This window comes from Parasteatoda tepidariorum, chromosome 12 (genome assembly GCF_982258835.1).
Source record: "Parasteatoda tepidariorum strain Cologne lab strain chromosome 12, Ptep-v5.0, whole genome shotgun sequence".
In the NCBI taxonomy this organism is placed as follows: domain Eukaryota; kingdom Metazoa; phylum Arthropoda; class Arachnida; order Araneae; family Theridiidae; genus Parasteatoda; species Parasteatoda tepidariorum.
In genome coordinates, this window is record NC_141766.1 from 25,720,053 (window position 1) to 25,741,557 (window position 21,505).

Consider the following 21,505-nt stretch of genomic DNA (forward strand, 5'->3'; position numbering starts at 1 on the left):
ATTTAAAAGAAAATACATAACTATACCTAAAACTGTAATTTGTAGGAGTTTAATAGGAACTTCCAAACATGTTTTAATATACTTAACAATGTTAAAAGGACAATTGTACATGTTGATAAATAAAGTTAATCGTATTTGTTATAAACTTATGATTTGTTTAGATCCTTCAAAAGATACTATACATATAATAGTTTAGAAAAGTTCCATCATTTTTAAGAAAATGTCATACGTAATTTTACGTATAGCTTTAATTTATTTCATTCAAAAATTAACCACTTTCATATAAATCGAGTGTCTCCATTTTTATAAATATTTTTTTATTTGATTATTAAAAAATAGAATAAAAAAAGAGGAAATTTTAAAAACGCATAGTATTGTCGAAAATTTTATAGGGGTTCTCAGTTCATCAGTTCTTCTATTATAATTCCAGCTAAGCAATAATATAACTATTGCTATACCTACTAGTCTCGAGGGTACGTGATTTGATCCCTCGCCATGGTTGATTTTTAAAAATTTGATTTAAGAAATATATATTTATTTTATGCTATTTACTTTTAACAGCACTAATTTCATTTTCACAAAGATCCAATAATTAAATATTTATTTTATGCCATTTTCTTTTAACAACACTAACTTCATTTTCCCAAAGATCCAATAATTAAATATTTATTTTATGTTATTTACTTTTAACAACACTAATTTAATTTCTTCAAAGATCCAATAATTAAATAGAGAATTACTATCACCTCTAACGTAAGAGAAAACTTTTGTAATATTATACCTAGTAAAATGAAGATATCTTATAAAACTTTGTTTTCGAAAATTTGTGGTATAAGCATCAATTCATCTGACACAATTTGAGGAATACACTGATGGGACACTTTCGTGACTCCAGGACTTAGAAAGAACAAATATATTAGATAAGTATATCCAATGTAACAGACGACCTGAAACCAAGAGCCCAAACCTTTCCGTTGCTTCAAGCTTAACAACCGGAAAACATGTCTTACTGAATGATTAGATTGCAATGTTTGGGTATAACGCAGTCTAATCAATCATCTTTTCATGCCATACGATGAAGCTTCTCATTTTTGGAGCATCATACCTTGTGAAGGACGTGAAATAAGCTGTCAAATATGAAGATTCACAACAAAAATATCCGCCATTTATACCCACTAGGCGGTCGTTTATTATATGAATAGAAAGATCTGTTTATTTTCATTGCTGACATTCAAATATTTGCTCCAGATTTTGGTCTGGAGCATGAGAAATCGTCCCTAGAAAATGTAGTGAAATATATAAATATATTTTTTTACCTTGACATGAAATACGTCAGTATGAAAAATATCTCGAAAGTTACGTAAAGAGAAATGTAAATAAAGCACGATTAAAACGTATATTTTGCAAGCATTGCAAGGGAAGGAAAAAGAACGCAGTAAGTACGGGTTCATATTATCTCTAGATTTTGTTTCAGCTGAAACTGGTCAAAAAGTTTTAAAAACCAATACAACTAAATATTTTAAAACTTATTAAATTTGATTCTTGTTTTTAGAATTAATGGATAGTTAGAGATAGAAACAGCAATAAGAAATTTTAAAAAATATATGTGTGTTATATATATGGAATTCGTCAAAATAAAAAATAGGAAATAAATCTAAAAAGAAATGAAATTAATGTACAATTAAAATGTATATTTTGAAAGCATGGTGAAGGAAGGAAAAAGGACTCAATGAGTACAGTCTGCGCAGATTACTTATAAAATACCATGTGGAGGCTTTCTGAGGTGGGAGGCGATGGTTAAGATAAGTTTAATGCTTTATTTATATCTGAACAAAAAAATGAATAAAGCATTAGCAAAGTTTAATGTAGTTTCAATATCAGATTAGCAAGCATCCAACCAGTTTGTTTAACATGACAGCATAAGGCAAATTACATTAAGAAGTATCTGATTCCTTTTATACAGTAAATACTTATTATCCCTTCATAATACTTCGGACTTACTGAAAGATTTCTTTCTTGTTTTAAATCCATGAATCTGTTTCTTTAGAAGAGGGACTAGTATAGAAATAGAAGGACTAGTATAGAAACTAGTATAGAAGAGAAGAGTACTAGTATAGAAATCTTTTCCACGCTATAAAAAATTTGGCAAAACCCGCAGAAGTAAAGCTTAACATCCCGATCGCTCTAATTGTTTAGTTACAATCCACAAAAAAGAAATGCTATATAAGAAAATATAAATATAATAAAGAAATAAAAAATATAATATTATCAGCAAAGCTCAATGGAGTTTCAAGTTCAGTTCAGCAAGCTTCTCAAACGCGCTGAATCCTTTTGTTTACCATCAGCTGATAAGACTGATAGCACCAAGCAGTATCTAATATCTTTCATACAAGTACTTATTATACCTTCACAATAATTTTGACTTACAGGATGATTTCTACCCTATTTTAAATCCATAAATCTATTTCTCTGGAAAAGAGTAAGAGTACTTCTACTCCCAGGATAAAAATCTGTTCCACACTAAACTAGTTTGCAAAAACCGCTAAAGTTCTACTTAACATCCCGAGTCACAAATGGGCAAAAATCGTTCTAATCTCTTATTTACACTAAATCAAAAAAGAAATTTTATATTAAAAATATAAATACAATAAAGAAATAAAATAGAATAATACTTTCAGTAAAATTTAATGTAATTTCAAGTTAAGATAAGAAGCTTCTCACATGCACACGCACATGGAATCATTTTGTTTACCATAAGCGCATCAGACAGATAATACCAAGCAGTATCTGATTCTTTTCGTACAACAAGAATTTATTTTCCCTTCATAATACTTCAGACTTACAGTAAGATTTCGTCCCTATTTTAAATCCATAAATCTATTTCTCTGGAAAAGAGCAAGAGTACTTCTACTCCTAGGATAAAAATCTGTTCCACACTATGAAATAGTTTGCAAAAACCACTAAAGTTTTACTTAACATCCTTAGTCACAAATGGGCTAAGATCGGTATAATCTCTTATTTACATTAAATCAAAAAAGAAATTTTATATTAAAAATATAAATATAATAAGGAAATAAAAACGAATAAAACTTTCAGTAAAGTTTAATGTAGTTTCGAGTTAAGATAAGAAGCTTCTCAGATCCATGCACACACACACTGAATCATTTTGTTTACCATCAGCGCATCAGACAGATAATACCAAGCAGTATCTGATTCCTTTCGTACAACAAGAACTTATTTTCCCTTCATAATACTTTAGACTTACAGAAAGATTTCTTCCCTATTTTAAATCCATGAATCTGTTTCTCTGGAAGGGGGCAAGAGTACTACTACTCCTAAGATAGAAATCCTTACCATTCCCGATTGCCTGTCTCCTCATTAGCGCTTCAGAGCGGAAAGTAACATTCTAAGTCGGCATTTAAAGGTGTTTAATTCAGGAAACGAAAATATTTTCTGGAGTCAGTGCCAGGAAGAATAAAATCTAAATGAGTAACGTTTTGTAATACTGTATTGCAAATGTTAGAGCAAATGTTAAAAAATAAGAAATTTTATCGTAAAATAATTTAAATGTGTAATGATTGAGGATTTTTGATTTTAAAGTGTTTTTTTTTAAATTTTGTATTTAATTAAATTGATTAACTAGTTAATATATTTTACTTCAAGTTTGATTTCAACAGCAAGATTGAAAAAATCTTGTGTTTAAAAAATGCCTCTTAATGAATGCCAGGTTTTTAGTCTATCTCTGAACTTGACTTTAAGACTATAACAATGTTTCATAAAAAATGAATAAATAATAAATGATAATTTACAGACTGTAACATTATAGGCTTTATTTTATTTAATTATCGTCACTGAACAACCGACCCAATTTTTAGTTTACGACTACCGATATTCCATCCCATAGCTTTGTAATTTTAAACCCAATCGAAAATTCAAGAGAAATCCTGGATCATGTATTAGCGGAAATTTGCTTTTGAGAAGGGCTTTTTGATGCAGCTAGCCAACATTTGCTTTAAATAGAGGGGATAACCACAAAAACCTTTTGCGATTAGCCTGACAACAAGGGAGACTTGTCCATGATCAGTCTACCACTGAGGATATTTTACGTCAGCACTGTAGTTGGGCCGAGACGATTACCGAGTTCGTTTCGACCAGCCATCTCTCTGATTCGAAGCCGGGTCAACTCTTCGGGAGACGCGAGCACTATCTTCTGAGCCACCAAGGCTCTAAATTGTAGTATTTCAAACTCTACGTCATTTGCGTTGCAACATAAATTAAAGAGTTGCGCCTCTCTTTAAACATTTATATCTTGAGGAATTTCGATTTTAATTGGTTCCTTAGACCAAAGTTGCACTTATTAGCCATCAAAAGTCTGTTACTAACTTCAACCCTTATCTCATTTTAGCTGGTAACTCACGTACCCAGATACTTAAACTGGGTAACTCCTTCAAAGGTATAATCAAAGGTATTTTTAAATATACCGAAATGAAAAGCTGTGGATTTCACTTTTTTTTAAAGTTTTATGGGTTAGATCAGCTAAAAATAACAATAATCTAACGAATTGTTTAGTCACTGAGTTTATCCTGATAGTAAACTTTCATGTTCTGTAAAAACAGTCTTAAGGTGCTAATTTTTAACCAAACATTTTCCGGCAGTGGACTCCAAAAACTGCATTTTTCACAAAAAAATCAGAAATCATAACTTTGTAAGGCTCCAGTACCCTGTATAACGAACGCATCTTCTTAAATAGTCAGCAATACTCAAATAATATAGCAAAGCAAAACTTTAGAATATGATTGGTTTCTTTAGTTGGAACCCAACAAATTTCGACTATATACTTTTATATTCTATAAAAAACAATATCTTAAGATGCTAATTTTCTTTATTAATATCAGCTAAAAATTACAATAATGAAACAAATTGTTAGGTCACTCAGTTTGTCCTAATAGTGTACTTTCATATTTTGTTGTAAAAAATAGTAATGTGCTAAATTTTAACTATTATTTTTCAGGCAGAAGACTCCAAGAACTGCATTTTTCACAGACATTGAGAGATATATTACAGAAAAACTCAAATACCCCTTGGAAACGACTGCAACTACTTAACTAGGCAGAAAACAACAAACTTCGTGTGCAGAGTTCGTCCTAATTGTGAAATTTCACACTCTGTAAAAAAAAAAAAAAAAAAAAAAAAAAAAAGAAATCTTGAGGCGCTGATGTTTAACAGATGTTACGTTTTTCTTGAGAAAGCACCAAAAAGTGCATTTTTCATTATCATTGCGAAATTATAGCTAAAGGCTCCAATTCTGAAGAAATGGTTGTATGTCCATAACTAGGCAGCAGTATACAAATGATATCACAAAGTAAAACTTTTTAGAGTAATTGGTTCCTTCACGTAAAACACTGCAAACTTTACTGCATTTAATTTTCTGCTGTGAGACAGCAAAGACAATTATCTTGAGTATAATTTTTTGTAAATATGTTTAATAATTTCAAAAGGAAGTAAAATGCTGCTATCGTTTGAAAAACATTCTTTCGAGGAACAATATAGGGAATATTCACGGTAATGTATTCATTGTAAATTTCCTTTAGTATTTACATCATGCGTAAAATTAGAAGGAAAATTTTGTGCAATTTTAGAAAATATTTAGAGTTTTTCATATAATAAAAATAAAATTCTGAATCTACCACTTTTACAAGAAAACAATTTAAAAATCTAAACCTCATTTCAGAGATGCCAACTTGCTCCGGACAAATATTTTCGAGTGGTAATTTATTAATGTATGATTCTTGGTTTAAAGAGTTCAATTTATTAGGTTTCTTACCACCACTATTTTTAAATAATTCGAAAGCTAATATTATTCGCCACTTTCAGAGATTCTAACTGCTCCGGGTACGCCAGAATAATTTTATAAACCGTAAGTAACTGCAAACTATAATTTGCAAATATTTGAATAATTTTGCTTACGTTTTAACATGATTTACTATGATAAAGTGGTGAATATATAAGCCTACAAATTATTTGAAACAGTGGTAGATAACAATCTGATAAATTGAATTTATTAAACAAAGAATCACAATTAATACACTACCACTCGATGATATTTATTCGCTGTCCGGAGCAAGTTGGCATCTCTGCACTTTGTGTTACTGTAGACGTCCTATTTTTATTATACCGTCTAAAAAATAAGCAAAATTAGAGAATTATTTTCAAATTTTAGTTTGTAGCTGTTTACCGTTTTTTTTTAATATGTATGGCTCGTCCGGAGCAGTTGGCATGTCTGTCATTTGAATAAACATCAACGCATCTCGCGATATATTTCGTATTAATGCTTTAAATTTAAAATTTGTATGTTTCGGGAGAATTATGAGAGTTTTAAACTTCTGTAGAAAGACTTTTATATAATTAATCTCAAAATTAATAAATTTATGCAAAAAAATTACACCCATAGAAATTAAATTCACATTTATAATCTATTTTAATACCTTCCGAGAAAAATGAGAGAAGTCAGCAATTGCAATATTTTTTTATTCAAATTATGTAACTGAACTCTTTTTAAGGAGTTGGTAATAATAATTACCCCCAATTTTAAAAGTCCATGACAAACTATTTTACCATTTTAAATTTTGGTTTCCATTTGTTAATAATTCAGCTCTGATAAAGCACGTCTGAATAAAATTGGTAACAATATGTGAGTTTGATTTTAAAACAAAAACGCATGAAAACTTATTATACGCAAAATTCTTTTTACAGTTTAAAGTAATAATAAAATTAATTTTATAAATGGAAAAGCCAGTAAGTTTCTTACATTTTTATAACATATAATGAGCCGTAGTACTAACCATAAAAAAGGGCTCTAAAATTTAAATAAATTTTATCTAATAAGACAAATGAAAGTTTTTTCTTCCTTTTATCAATTTCAAAATCAAAAATTATTTTATTTGCCTTTACTGAGAATAAATGGCATATTAAAGGGTTAAATTACTGTTAAAAAATTCCTATTTCGCACATTAGCGCACGAATTTCAACACTGAAGACACGTAAAAAAACGCTCCCATTATAAAAGAAGTTATTTATTTACATTTAACTAAATGATCATTAGCGTCAACTTTTAGTTTAAAAAAATCTGCGCGCCATTCCTTATACGTATAAAAGTTTGTATTAGACATATTTTATGGTGAATACAAATGATTTGTTTCACCAAAAAAAATTGGGAATAAGGAAATCTTGTTAATGCCACTAGTATAAATAAAAAAAAAAATTCTTGAAAGGATGATTAGCCAGCAACGAGTCAGTCGAATTCTGGAAATAAAAATCTCTATCTTCTAATAATAGTACATACTAAAGCCTTTTTTTTCCATTGCGGTAATATAAAAAGTGATATAGAAAAGAAATGATAGCATATTAACACGTTGAATACCATGGGGGTCACCGGTGCCCGGTGATGCCAAGATTATTAGAAACACATAATTCGAGTAAATTTTTATTTTTTCTTATATTTTTATCGTTACTAAATTGGTTTGAAGAAATTAATGCAATATAGAACACACAAAAATAGTTTTATTAATATACACAGAGATGCCAACTTGTCCCGGACAGCGAAAAAAAATTTTGAAGTGGTAGTTTATTAATTGTGATTCTTGACTTAATATATTCAATTCAGTAGATATTTATCCACCATTACCAAACAATTCATAGTCTGACATAAGTCACCAATTTCTTAAGATATGTCATGCTAAACATTTTAAAAACCAAGCACAATCTGTCTAATGTTTGCAAATTTAGTTTGTAGCCGTCTACCGTTGTGGCCAGTCGTGCAAGCCGTGTAAAATTAGCGTGGCATTCAACGTGCTAATGTATAAATTGATTAAAATTAAAGCGGCGGATGAGGAGCCTCACCATCAAGCCTGCTACATCTTACCTGAAGCCTTTTATTATTTTATCTCATTTCAGGTTCTTTTCCGAACCACCAATACAATTTTCCTATGTATGTCACTTAGGGACATTTCTTAATAAATGGGATAAGGGCCATTTAGACCTCAGATACTGAGTTCTACTATAAACGAACGAACGAACAGTCAAGTCATATTACACAGTTTAAAAAGTTAGCAAAATTAGTCAAATATTTTCAAATTTTAGTTTGTAGTAGTTTACCGTTTTTTATATTATTATGGCATCTGTGTATTATTGCTGTGTATAATTGGCATCTGTATATATATATATATATATATGTGGGCTTTCCGAGAATGAATTTTCCAAGTATTAGTAAAGCAATCACCGAAAAAAAAAATCTTACCCAAAAAATATATTTTTATTTTGACCAGGTTGAAAGTCGATATTGTAAAGACTATTGCCTTTATATATTTGTTTTAATTATTCATGTGTAGTGTTGGTCAAACTTTAAGAATTATTATTATAATTCGAAAAGTTTAATGGAATGAGTTTCACTACCACTTGAAATGTGAAAATAAAATCTTTCGAGAAAACCGGAAGAGTATGCAGCTATATTTATACTTTCGCATTTCCGTAAAAAGAGGATTGCACTTTCACAAGCGGATCCTTCCGGTAGACCTAATATTTCACTTCAGTCACATTGTAAATATTTCCGAATACTTCTAATCTTTACTTCTTATTATTATTACGCTCAGTTAGTTTTGAGAAAACTACTGCGCATAACAGCATAAGAAAAGCGAATTTTAATCTCTCAAAAATCACGCAAGTATAAAGTTTCAGAGTTTTATTAGCTATTATTAATAAATTAAACTGGTAATTAGATGTTTTTTTTATTTCAATATTTTATATGCATCGTTCAGATACAAAACCTAAAGACTGCATATTAGAAAAAATATATATGCTTCAAACCAACGCCTCCTATAACTGAAAGCCTCCTCATGGCTTCTTAGAGGTAGTTTGATCAGACCACAATGAAAGTAAACTAGTTTACGAAAGAGCCATTCATTAGAATATCTAGTAAAAATAAGAAATTGATAGCAAATATACGTCTAAAAACATTTTTAATTCATGAATATAATCGGTTTGTCTTATCTATTTGTCCACCATCAAAGATTCAATTCTCAAATATATATGCCAACTTTCTCTCATTTACTTTTAAAATAGAATTTGGTTTCATGCACACCACTGGTTCACTCTTTAAATAGTCTGAACAGACTACTTATAAAAAACTGTGTGTAGGCTTTCTGATGCAGGAGGTGATAACCAAGAAAGAAAAATTGAAAGTTTTTGAGTCATAGTTACTTCACAGTTGGCAATGGTGTCTGAGAGTCATTTCTGGATTGTAAAGGATTAAAATATAAATATTTTTTACTTAGTAGTGTCACAGTCAAAGCTTTCGCTGTAAAAATTTAGCTACTTTTATAATATCATCAATATTTCCTATTTTTATTTTCCTACTTATAAATTTAATAAAAGATTATTTTCTCAAAACGTTCATATGCAACGAAGTAATATAATTTTGCACGAAATGTCCCGAATATTAAAATGTATGCTTTATAAGTTACTATCGGTTATACGATATACTGGGGTGAAAGCTTATTTAATTTACTTTCTAGCACTTGTAGCAGTATATTGACATATATTTCAGTATTTCTGCAAATTATTCATTGTAAAAATTAAGCTACTTTGATAATATTATGAATATATCCTATTTTTATTTTCCCACACATAAATTTAATAAAAGTTTATTGTCTCAAAAAGTTCATATACAACGAAATAATATATTTTGCAGGAAATGTCCCGAATATTAAAATGTATGCTTTATAAGTTACTATCTGTTATACGATATACAGGGTAAAAGCTTATTTAATTTACTCTCTAACACTTGTAGCAGTGTATTAACATATATTTCAGTATTTCTGGAAAACTTCCTCTCGAATTAGGTTATCTTTACTTTAGAATATTTTAACGGAACACATTGTTCAACAATTTGACACATTCTACAGCTCCAAAGTCACATTGTGTCAGGAATATATATTTTGACAAATGACTAGCTCATTAACCCCGACCAACTGCCAAAATTTTCACAACTTGAAAATGTCAGCTTAACTTCTCATGATAGGGTTGAGCGCGTGCTTTTCTAATAAAGACCTTTAGCCTAGGAGTAAATGGGTGCTAAAACACCAAGAGGTGTAAAATCATCTTCCTATAAAACAGGAAGTTGTATCCAGTTCCGGTATGTTTACGTCACTCATCAAATGCAATTAAAATTAATCTTCCTCTATAAATCTTATTATTAATGTACTACTGCTACGATTAATGCTCAGAAATTCAGATGCAGCTTAACTGCCGCTGCTAAATATTTCATATTATTTAAAAGTTTTATCTCATAGCTTTGCAACGAAGTTAATTTTGACAAATTATTGTAATGCAATGGAATAGCAATGTTTCGGAATATATACTGATGGTCACTGTCAACAAAGTTATTAGTAAATTAAAGTTTTAAATAAATTCAAAATGAACATTGAATTTAAACTAAGTTATACATCGAGCAGAATCGTTGAATTATTAAATATTCTAAAATGCAATGGATGGAAATTTAAATGTCGAGAATGCGAATGGCATAGTGTTATTTCATTTCCGTTGGAAATAAAAGGCTAAGCTGCTAAACTTTTACTATATTTGACGAATAGATTTGCCATTGGTAACAAAAAGTATGCTTTATATTAATGTGATTTTAACTTATTATATTGAATTTGAATCTATAACGCTCAGCCATATGAAAAAGCAACAAATATAAAGAGACACAAATATATTAAAGACACATACAGCCAAGGATGCAGTTCTAGTTCATTGGACGTCAAATTTTGCCTCAAAACTTTGCTAGAACCCCATTTAATTCAAGTACAAGCTGTCTTCGAATGGCAAAAACACGAGGTGTGCCTGGAAAATAGGTACTGTTTCATTATAGGTACTGTCACCGAAGTGGTTGTGTCATAGTACGGAGAATGTGTGCATGTTTGTCTCTGGTAAATTGTCTATTCTGTGACGTAATGACAACTAAATTGTGTTGTGTTTTAATAAACGTTCACAATGGTTAATGCGATTGCCTTTCGCGCGAACCGTAAAATTCTTCCGGTATTGAAATTTTTGAACTCGAAGAAAGTAAAACAAGTGAAAATTCATCATCAACTTGTAAAAAATTCCCTTTCTAAAATTTAAGGTATATTTGAGGTTGATTTGAGGTATTTCTGAAGTATCGAGATTGTTTTGAGGTATATATGAGGTATATTTAGGGTTGCTGAGAAAACAACCAAGAAAATTCTACCTGGTAAAGGTTGTAATTCAGGTGTACGAAGTTGTTTTGCACACACTTTAGCTCATTTTGAGGCTGTTTGGATTTCACTTCAAATCAACAAGGCTGATGATTTGATTTTCAATGTATAAATGTTGCTTTTCTGATGCTAACAAAAGAGGTATTTATGAGGTATAAGAAAATTTATCTTATTTTAGTTAAAAGGAGTGAGGTATTTATAGAGACTTATGAAGTCATTTTATTTATACCTAAACTTATTTTGAGGTTTTAAATTCACTCCATACCAACCAGACTGAGAAAGTGATTTCTAAGGTAGAAAACTTGTCACAAAAGAGGTATTTATGAGGCATAAAAATGTCACGTCATTTCAACTTATGAGAGTCAGGTATTTATTGAGATGTATGAAGTCATTTTAGTTATACTTAAGCTTATTTTGACGTTGTTTAGCCCGTATTTTAATATCGTCCTCTATAGAGGACAACTAAAATTCGTTGAATTTTTACAACTTATATTGTTATATTTAATTATTTTTCACTTGGGAAATATAATTTTAGATGGACTAATTTTAATTAAACTCATTTTAAGATTAATTTTATGCTTTTCGTATGCCAATGTATAATTTCTTGCTTCCTACGTTGTGACAGTTTTACGGGGTGGACCCCTGTAACTTCCAGGACGACAATGCCAGCTTTCATGTGGCGAGGGTCACCAAGGCTTGGTATGGTGCCAATGGGGTTAATCGAATGGACTGGCCTGACCAGAGCCCAGACCTGAACCCTATCGAGAATCTTTGGGATGAGTTGGACCGCTGAATTAAGGGGTGTACTACCGGTTCAAAATCGGTGAAGGAACTTACATTTCTTTTCCAAGACGAGTGGAAGAAAATACCACTAGCTGTCACACAAGGACTTGTGGAAAGTATGCCCCGGAGGGTTCACGCTGTAATTGGAGCTCGTGGAGGCTCTACTAACTATTGATTATGAATTATATATATATATATATATATATATATATATATATATATATATATATATATATATATATATATATATATATATATATATATATATATATATATATATATATATATATATATATATATATATATATATATATATATATATATATATATATATACAGAGTTCATCCACAAGTAGTTCCCTGATATTGCTGAGATGACCTAGGCTGTAAATAGCACATGTGCAACAACAAAGAAGTGGCTAACTACTGCTCAGCCAGTGGCAAAGAAGCGGCAAGCTACTGCTCAGCCCTTCCCTGGGAAAGATATCTGAATTCTTGCCAAAGGGAAGAAGTAATCTCTCGTTCTTTTCTTTATTTAAACAAAACTGGGTGCCTAGGCCGTGCAGCGTCCCCTACCCCATTCATCATGAAAATTATGTACAGTGAATAAAACATTTTGAATTATGTAACAATGTGGTAACATTATAATAAAGTAACTATGATTAGAAGTATGTACAAACTTGATCGGAGATTTACATTAATTGCCATTGAAAAATGAACACAGTCATGATTAGATGGATATCCATGAAATACGTGCTTAATCTGAGATAAGAAGTAATCTCTCATAATAAACTACAAAATTTATGTAATCCAGGGGTGAAAGCGAGATTGAAAAGAGGAAAGGCTGGTAGTAAAACCATTTCAGTTATAACTAGTTTTCGGGAGGAGTTAACTTATTATTTTTAAAACTATTCAACAATATCTACTTTATCATTGAAATACAGGCAGTTTTATATATAGACTAAAATTATAAAAGAAATCTTGATAGTTTCAGATATTTTATTTTTCTCGAAAAAAAAATGCTATAATGGAATGTCTCTCTTACCACTTTTTGCACTTTTCCGTCTTGCTATGTAAGGGCTTTCAGCCATGATGTACAGAGATGCCAACTGCACCGGAAGCGCCAAAATAATTAAAAAAACGGTAAATAACTACAAAGCAAATTTTGCAATATTTGACTATGTTTACTTGTTTTTTAAAAGGTATAGCATGACATAAGTACTATAACATACCTGCCAACTTTAAAACCCTTCCATTATCATTTTTCCCAGTGGTATTAAAATGGAATTAAAACTTCAATTTTAAGCAAACAAATACGTTGCATTTGGGAAAACTTAAGTTGACAACCATGATAGTAACGCATATTAATATATGTGCTTAATTTTTGTAAGAATAGTGGTGATCAAAATCATCCAAAAATTAAGTTTATAAAGGGAAAAACTGTATATACTTACTACCACTTTAAATATGAAAATAAAATCTTCCGGAAAATCCGGAAGAGTTGGCAGGTATGCTATAATGTGGTAAATTATATAAGCCTACGAATTATTTAGAAATAGTGGTGGATAAAAATTTACTAATTTGAATTTATTAAACCAAGAATCACAACTGATAAACTACCACTGTAAAATATATATTTGCTGTCCGGAGCAAGTTGGCATCTCTGGATGTAATCGCATACCTGCCAACTTTTACTCGTTCTGAGAATGGATTTTTCAAGTGGTAGCAAAACAATCACCGAAAAACAATCTTACTCAAAAATATTTTTATATTTGGACTCGGTAAAAACCCACTTTCATATAGATTATTATGCTTTTATATATTCGTTGTAATTATTTTTATGTAGTGGTGGTCAAACTCATTTATAATTATTATTATAATTCAAAAAGTATAATGGGTCATGAGTTTCAGTACCACTTCAAATACGAAATTAAAATCTTCGGGGAAACCGGAAGAGTTGGCAGCTATGTAATCGTTGATAACACTTGTTGGCCAGATATTTGATAATTGAAAACTAGAGACTGTACTAGCTCACTTTTTCATGTATGATCACAGAACTGTTATTTTTCACTACAAGTTATTTTTTAGCACTTTACCCATGTTAATTATTTATTAAGCAGATTGTTATAACATATTACAGAATTAAATAAACCCAATTTCAAGTTTATATGCTGAATTGTTTCAAGGTTATGAGCTTTTTTATGCAGCTGTTTATGGTTCACTACTTCAGAAAATAGCGAATTTTGAAAATCCTAAATATTTCAAAAATACGTCTGTATTGTTTATTTTACAATTTTAATGCAGAATTGAATAAAAATCAATTGCAAATAAAAACATTTATTGTTTGAAAGTTATATGCATTTTTTGGATTTCATCCCATAGGATATGATTTTATATTTAAACAAATGTTTGTAGCAACTTACAATTACTTTTATTCTGCTCGGTATTATAAGTTATATAGGATATATTTTACTCAATTTCTTTCAAAAGTATTATTTCAAATCTTTCTATCCTAAGCATTTTCTTCTCATGAAATTGCTCACAACTTTGAAACAAATGCTCCTTATCAGCTTGTGATTAGTTTTATTTGATTGTGTGTAAAAAAATGCATAAAAATCTTTACATAACTTTAAAATTTTAATTTATTAAACGATTGTTGATTCCTGATTACATTAATTAAAAACTATTAAAATAATTATTTTTTAAGAAACTCTGATGTGATTGACACTATCGGAAGTCCTTTTTACAGTCAGTGTCAAAGATTTAGAAAAAAAGTTATTAGTTTAATGAACTCTGACAAAAAGTTTAAAAATATAGACTAGGATTATTGAGTTTAAAGATTTGTAAGAAAAAAGGAAAGAAAATCTAATTATCAAACTTACAAGTACCATAATGATGCCAGATGCACAGGAAAACAAAAAGATTATTAAAATAATTCTGTTAGTTTGTGAAAAAATGACATTTTTGTTTTAAATAAAAGTAATTTGAATTTCAGCTGACTAACTGTTTATCACCTTCGTAAATATTAAAAAAAAAACAGCTTTAGGTAGAGCTATATAAGCCTGAAGTGTAAAATGTCGCATCTTAGGTAGATAAATTAATACTTCTAAAAATGCAAAAAATATATACTTATGGTAATGAAATGATAACCTAAGGTAAGACATGGAACACCTCACGTTAATAAAAAATAACCTTTCCAAGTGTCAAAAATTAACTTGAGGTTAATTTATAATAACCAGAAGTGAAAAATGGCACACCTTAGGTAGATAAAAAAATACCTCCACAACTATATAAATCTATATCTGAGGATGATAAATAATAACCTAAAGTAGAACATAGAACACCTCACGTTCATAAAAATCAAGCTATTAAACGGTTGAAAAATACACCTGAGGTAGACTTATAACCTAAAGTGTAAAACGACGCATCATATTTTGATAAATAAATACTTCAACAAGCCAGGGGTTCAAAGGTTTCAGGTAAAACATTTACATAAAGGTTTCAGTTTCACAAAGTTTGTTCCGTGCTATGTCAAATATTTGAACCATGGTGGTAATTTTGTAGGAAAATATTTTCCGTAATGTTGTTTCAATATAAAAATAAATTTCATTTTGAAAAACCATACTTTGTGTAAATTCATTTCAATTATAGCTAATTTTTGGGAGGAGTTTACTAATTCTTTTTTTCAAACTATTCAACAATATCTACTTTATCTTGGAAATGAAACAGTTTTATATGCATGATAAAACTAAAAAATAAATCATGATAGTTACAGATATTTTATTTTTCTCGAAAAAAATGGTAGAAAGAAAAGTCTTTCGTACCAGTTTTTACTCTTTTCCGTCTTGTTATATAAGGGCTTTCAGCCTTGCAACAAGCGTACCTGAGCTGATACACGAGTTTGAAAAATAATTACTTGAGGGCGTACACAAAACACCTCAAGTAGATTTATAATAACCTGAAGGGTTAAATGAAACACCATAGGTTGTTGAGTAAATCCTTCCACAAATGCTAAAAAATCTACTTCAGATTGATAAGTAATAACCTAAAGTTGAAAATGAATACCTTGAAGTTGTAAATATCTACCTCTCAACAGATGCAAAATTAAACATCCTAGGTTGATACATATATACCTCGGGAGGTATATTTAAGGTTAATTTTGTGCTATTCATTTGGACCCTTTTCAACCTAACGACGTATTTAAATAACAACCTCCTTTTTACCTTAAGAAAATACCTCATTTATACCTCGATTTTTTTCGTAAGGGTTATGGTGAACATTTTTGATGGAATGGTGAAGAAGTGGGTACGATAATTCAATGATGGACGCACACATTTTCATGACAAAGCACGTCCTTATTTCTACTTGTGTCACTGAAAACCTTACTCAATGTTTCAGTTTGGAGCATTTCGACCAACCGCCTTACAGTCACGACTTTTCACATACAGGCTATCCCTTGATCTTAAACTAGAAGCGATGTTTGTTTAGCAGTTGCTATCTTAACCCTTTCTCGCCGACTGTCACAAATACGTGCCAACATAAAACCGTATCAAACAGGATAAAAAGATAAAACTGGAAATCAAAGTAATTCTTTAGCAGTTTATTTGTGGACGCAGTTATAATTGTTTGATTTATTTGATTCCCCATTACTTTGTTCAAAATAAAACTATTTGGTTATACTTTGAATTTACATTGATTATATATGTTGCAGCTTGAGCACCCTAGCGGCTGAACACGGAGAGGACGAGAGAGTTTTTCAAAAAAAGAACAGTAGCAGTAGTAGTAGTAGTAGTACTGGAAAGAAAACGAGGAACGCGCCTTGTCGAACTATCTCACTAAAAACTTCTTATTAGCTATTATCTATCATATTCCATTAATGTAAATACATCATCATCATGTTTTGTTAATCAATCCAATAAATGTTTTATAGTTCAAATCGATGATCATTATAGATATTTGTTGTTAAATATATTATATTGCCAAGCCCGGAAACAAAAGAGTAAGGTTGGTCTTACTGCTTCCATCATTCAGAACACAGCAAAGTAAGTGATACCTTACCTTTATTCATTTTTGGAAGTAGTGACGCCTCCTGTATAGAACAATATATATGATTAAACTAACAATAATTAAAGTAAAAGCAAAGTAAGTCTATCAAATCAGCAACGGCGAAATTTAAATTACCGTTTTTTATTTAATTACAACTTGATTCTGATTTTGTACGAATGCTTTTCTGAATCAACCGTCCCCAAGGGGTTAAATAGTATCATATTTCTAATAATTCAAAGACAAGTTGGTTTCGTGCTAGGTCAAATATTTGAACCATGGTGGAAATTTTGAAGGAAATTTTTTTCCGTATTGTTGTTCAATATAAAAATAAATTTCATTTTGAAAAACCATACTTCGTGTAAATTTTTCAAAGCAGTACTTACTTTTTGTACTCACCTAGTATCACTTGTGTTTTGAAATCCACAGTTTGAAGATCACTGTTCTTGTAAAGGTTCTAGTAAATGCATGCGGAAAAAATTATATTTTTTTTTCGTGAATATTACGGCGACAAAATGAGTTATAATTGTGAATACTAAAATATTTTACTAGATTTAAAGAAGTATATCTAGTGTCTAAGACAGATAATTATTTTTTTCTAAATTTTTAGGTGGAAGCTAATGCTAATAAATTTTCATCTTCTACAAAACTAAATTGATATCACTTTTTTGTTTCTTTCAGGTGCGTAGGTGCGTACAAACTATGTAGTCTGATATACAAAGAGAGTAATTTTATATATTCTGATCTTTTTTAATTCGATTAACTTACTCCTGCAGTTTGATTAGGCTAGATTTGTTCGCATGCATATCTGAAGCATAGCTTCTCGTATTAATAAGGCTGAATGGTAGAATGGTAGAAATCATATAAATCTCGGTGCGCTGCCGCGAAGCGGCATTAACCGATTCATCTGTAGTAGTAATTTGATGATGAGAAGTAGTGAGGTGGAATGGAGATGGGGGGAAGAGGTGGTGCTTAGCACCAAAAATCGAGAGTGTATTTCGTGTGCTAGGGCAACGTCATATCCCTAAGGAAAAAGGCAGTGATTGGGCTAAATTTAGTGTTGTCGTCAATTAATTCAATATCTAGGAGTGAGTTAAAATTGCTGGTGGTACAGGTTTCTGCTTCATCGTAGAAATTTTGGTTTAAATGTTTTATATAGACGTTGATGTCATCAATTTTAAGATTCCTTTTTATACTATTATTGCTAATGCGTTTAGGGGCGCCGACGAGTCTTCTTATAATCTTCCCTTCTGCCATAGAGAGTTTATTTTTTAAGTGATCACTTAGAGTGTTAATGGCGGGGCAGGCATAAGTTAGAATTGGCCTAGTTGCCATTAGATAGACAGTGCGCTTGCATTTTAAGTCTAAAGATGACTTCGAGTTTAATATCGAGTTGAGAGCCCAATAGGCACCATTCGCTTTTTAATAAGGCTGTCATGTGGCTGCGCATATAGAAGCCGTATCCTATTTCTAATGCTGGTAGCATGCAAAATATGTGTGGTTAAAATCATTTGGAGACAGTGTTTCAACAACTTATTTTCGAAACGATTAACAATTTTAACTGAATTATTTCATTATTGAAATTTTACTTCCTGAAAAGAAATATTTATATTCAAGGTATATTATAAACTATTTAAACACCATTTTGTAATCAGAAATTCTGCCATTAGTATATTTTGAAGCTAAAGTGGTAGCCAAGTCTAGAAAAATAATAAATAAGTCTAATTATGAACGCACCCAGAATATGAAATCGAAGGCTCATAACGGTCATACATAACGTCATGCAAGATTTCAGTGGATTCCCACTATAGACAGCAGGAAAAGCAGTTATATTTTCTACATGAACACAAGGAGTCGCGCAGCCATAATATCAAACCTGAATATGAAAATATAATTAATAGAGTGACAAAAATTTTGTGTTTAAACATCTCGACAACATTTGTTGCAATGAGCCATCAGCGTGGCAATTAAGGCATCAATTAATGAAGCGACATCAAAAACAAAAGCAAAATTGCCAATGATTGGAGTAATCAATGACCTACCTGGGCACATTACTAATGATACATTATCTTTTCATATAAATTTCGCGGCTATATATATAAACCTGATGAAATACTTTCTTGTTTAGTGACATTTTGGAGATCAAGCTCAGTCAACTTGCATTTGACATCACCATACGGGTTCATCAGTCTCATTACTTAGATTTAAAGTTATTTGATACGTGAGTCAATCACCTCATCTCTGCATTTTGAACGCCACCCGTTACATTTCAAACATGTTAAAACCCGTGCTACACTACTACTTTTCTACTAGATTACGTTGGTTATTCAGTCAGTCTGGAAATTCCTTGATAAAAAATGAGACTGACAGTCACCGTGGTCAAAACGCTCTCCTGATCTTAGAACAACTTAAAACACACAGTAAATTGTTGCTAAGTGACTGACGCCACCATTCAAAAGTTACCGCTATAAAAAAATGTGGCACAGCCTTTCAGATGAATAGACTAAGGTCCCAGAAAATGTATACAATTTCAGTTTGACTCCCTATCTAGGGGAACAACTGCTATTTATTATGCTTTATTACTAAGTTCTCAGGATCTATGCATCCTAATTTCTTGTAAATTTAAACACTTCCTCTTTTTCACTATAATATAATTGCATAATAACTGTTATTTGTTTACCTTCATGGAGTAAAATTTTTAATTTCCAGTAGTGTATGACGGTACTCGTTATACCACTGAAAAAATAAGCGCTTTTGTATTAGTTGCAGATTTAGGTTAAGAACAACAATTTAGTTATTAGCCTTAACCGGTTAACGCCCAGCGTCATACATTTAGGACAGTTCCTTTTTTCGAAAACATTTATTGAGGTGGGAAACTTTTTTCAGTATTTTCCTTTATATGGGTGAATTAAAAGATTCTTAGATACCATGATGATTTAGTTATTTCTGATTAGATCGGGAATTATAAGGAGCAAGTGCTTTTTGACCTATCAAGGACTTTTTGAAAGCTTTAACAGTAGAAAAACCAATTAATTTCGATAATATATTATACCACTTTTTCCATAAAACCACTTTTAGTATCATTTCAATATATTAATTCGGGACAAAACGGGTTAAGTGGTTGCTAATCTTGAAAGTCTACAATATTTTTTCTGACTTTCTTGGTACAAGCAATCGTACTGCTTTTAAATGTTATAGAAGTAAATCAGGACGTAATAACTAGATCCTTTGTTATTATCTTTCTTAATTAAATTTAAAATGGATATATATATATATATATATATATATATATATATATATATATATATATATATATATATATAACCAGATTGAAACTGTAACCTTTGACCAAAAATATTGTGCAACTAAATATAAATAAGTTAAAAGAAAAAACACATAGATTAAATTTTAAAAGAAACCTTCCATTAAAATTCGAAAATATTTAATTTATATTCAACTTGCGAAATTTGAAGAACAATATCTGAAAAAAGGCAGCGAAGTCTAACACGAAATATTTATTTTTCAAACAGATTTCTTGTAATATTCCCTTCCAAAACCTATACAGCATTTATATTTCTCTAGAGAAATTCATAAAATATACACCACAAATTTTATAAAACAATTCACCCCAAATCATTATAGTTTACTCTTCTTTCTTAACCCAATATCTAAAGACATGTATAAAAAGAAGATTTTTTTATTTCATCTTATTCACGCATACTTTCCAATACTTTTTCAGAAGAACGATTCTCGCATATTATATAATATCAGTAACTTGGACTGCAAATCCCAGCTGCTACCGAGATGCTCGGTTTGTATAATATTAGACCAAGGGAGAGATTCAATAGAAAAGAAGAAGAAATGCAAAAAGAAAATCAAATGAAGCAGAAAATTTTTATGTTTTTAAAATTGTTGAAATATATTTTTCGATTCTTTTGTCTCAGCTATTTACCCTCAAACTTTTCCTTTTAAAACTTAGAATTGTAAAAAAAAAGGGTTATAAGATTTTTAATTATTTAAAAATACCAACAACTATTTTGAAAAATTGCTCAACTTAGTGTATGCAAAAAATAAATACAATACTACATCTAAAGCAGTACGAGTAGCACATTAAAAAATTAGAAAAACAAAACTAAGAGGAACTTCAGAGTTGATGAAACTTAAAATATTTTGTACCACTGAAGCCTAAATTTCAATTAAAAAAAAACTTTTTTTTCTTATCCAAATTTTGGACATTAAAGAGTCGCATTTGATAACAGAAAGAAGACAAACATAGATATTTTTGCATTTTGGGGAGTCCTCTACTTTCATTTTTTAATGAAAATGTGTCTCTTCTATAAATTTACCTCCATAAGTCTCTCAATGATGGAGCAGTATAAGAAAAAGCGCAAT

At 30.3% G+C, this 21,505-nt stretch overlaps 1 long non-coding RNA gene across 3 annotated transcripts in view; it reads left to right on the forward strand.

Annotated features, from left to right (window-relative positions):
- LOC139427210 (uncharacterized) overlaps nucleotides 1–21,505 on the forward strand; it is a 95,840-nt gene that overhangs the window by 70,865 nt on the left and 3,470 nt on the right. For 2 of the 3 annotated variants that reach the window (XR_015430722.1, XR_015430721.1), the window contains one exon: nucleotides 5,012–8,104. This is a non-coding gene — a long non-coding RNA (uncharacterized LOC139427210). Of the gene's footprint in view, nucleotides 1–5,011; nucleotides 9,670–21,505 lie in introns of those variants that run through there. The other variant, XR_011638347.2, reaches the window with a different exon arrangement.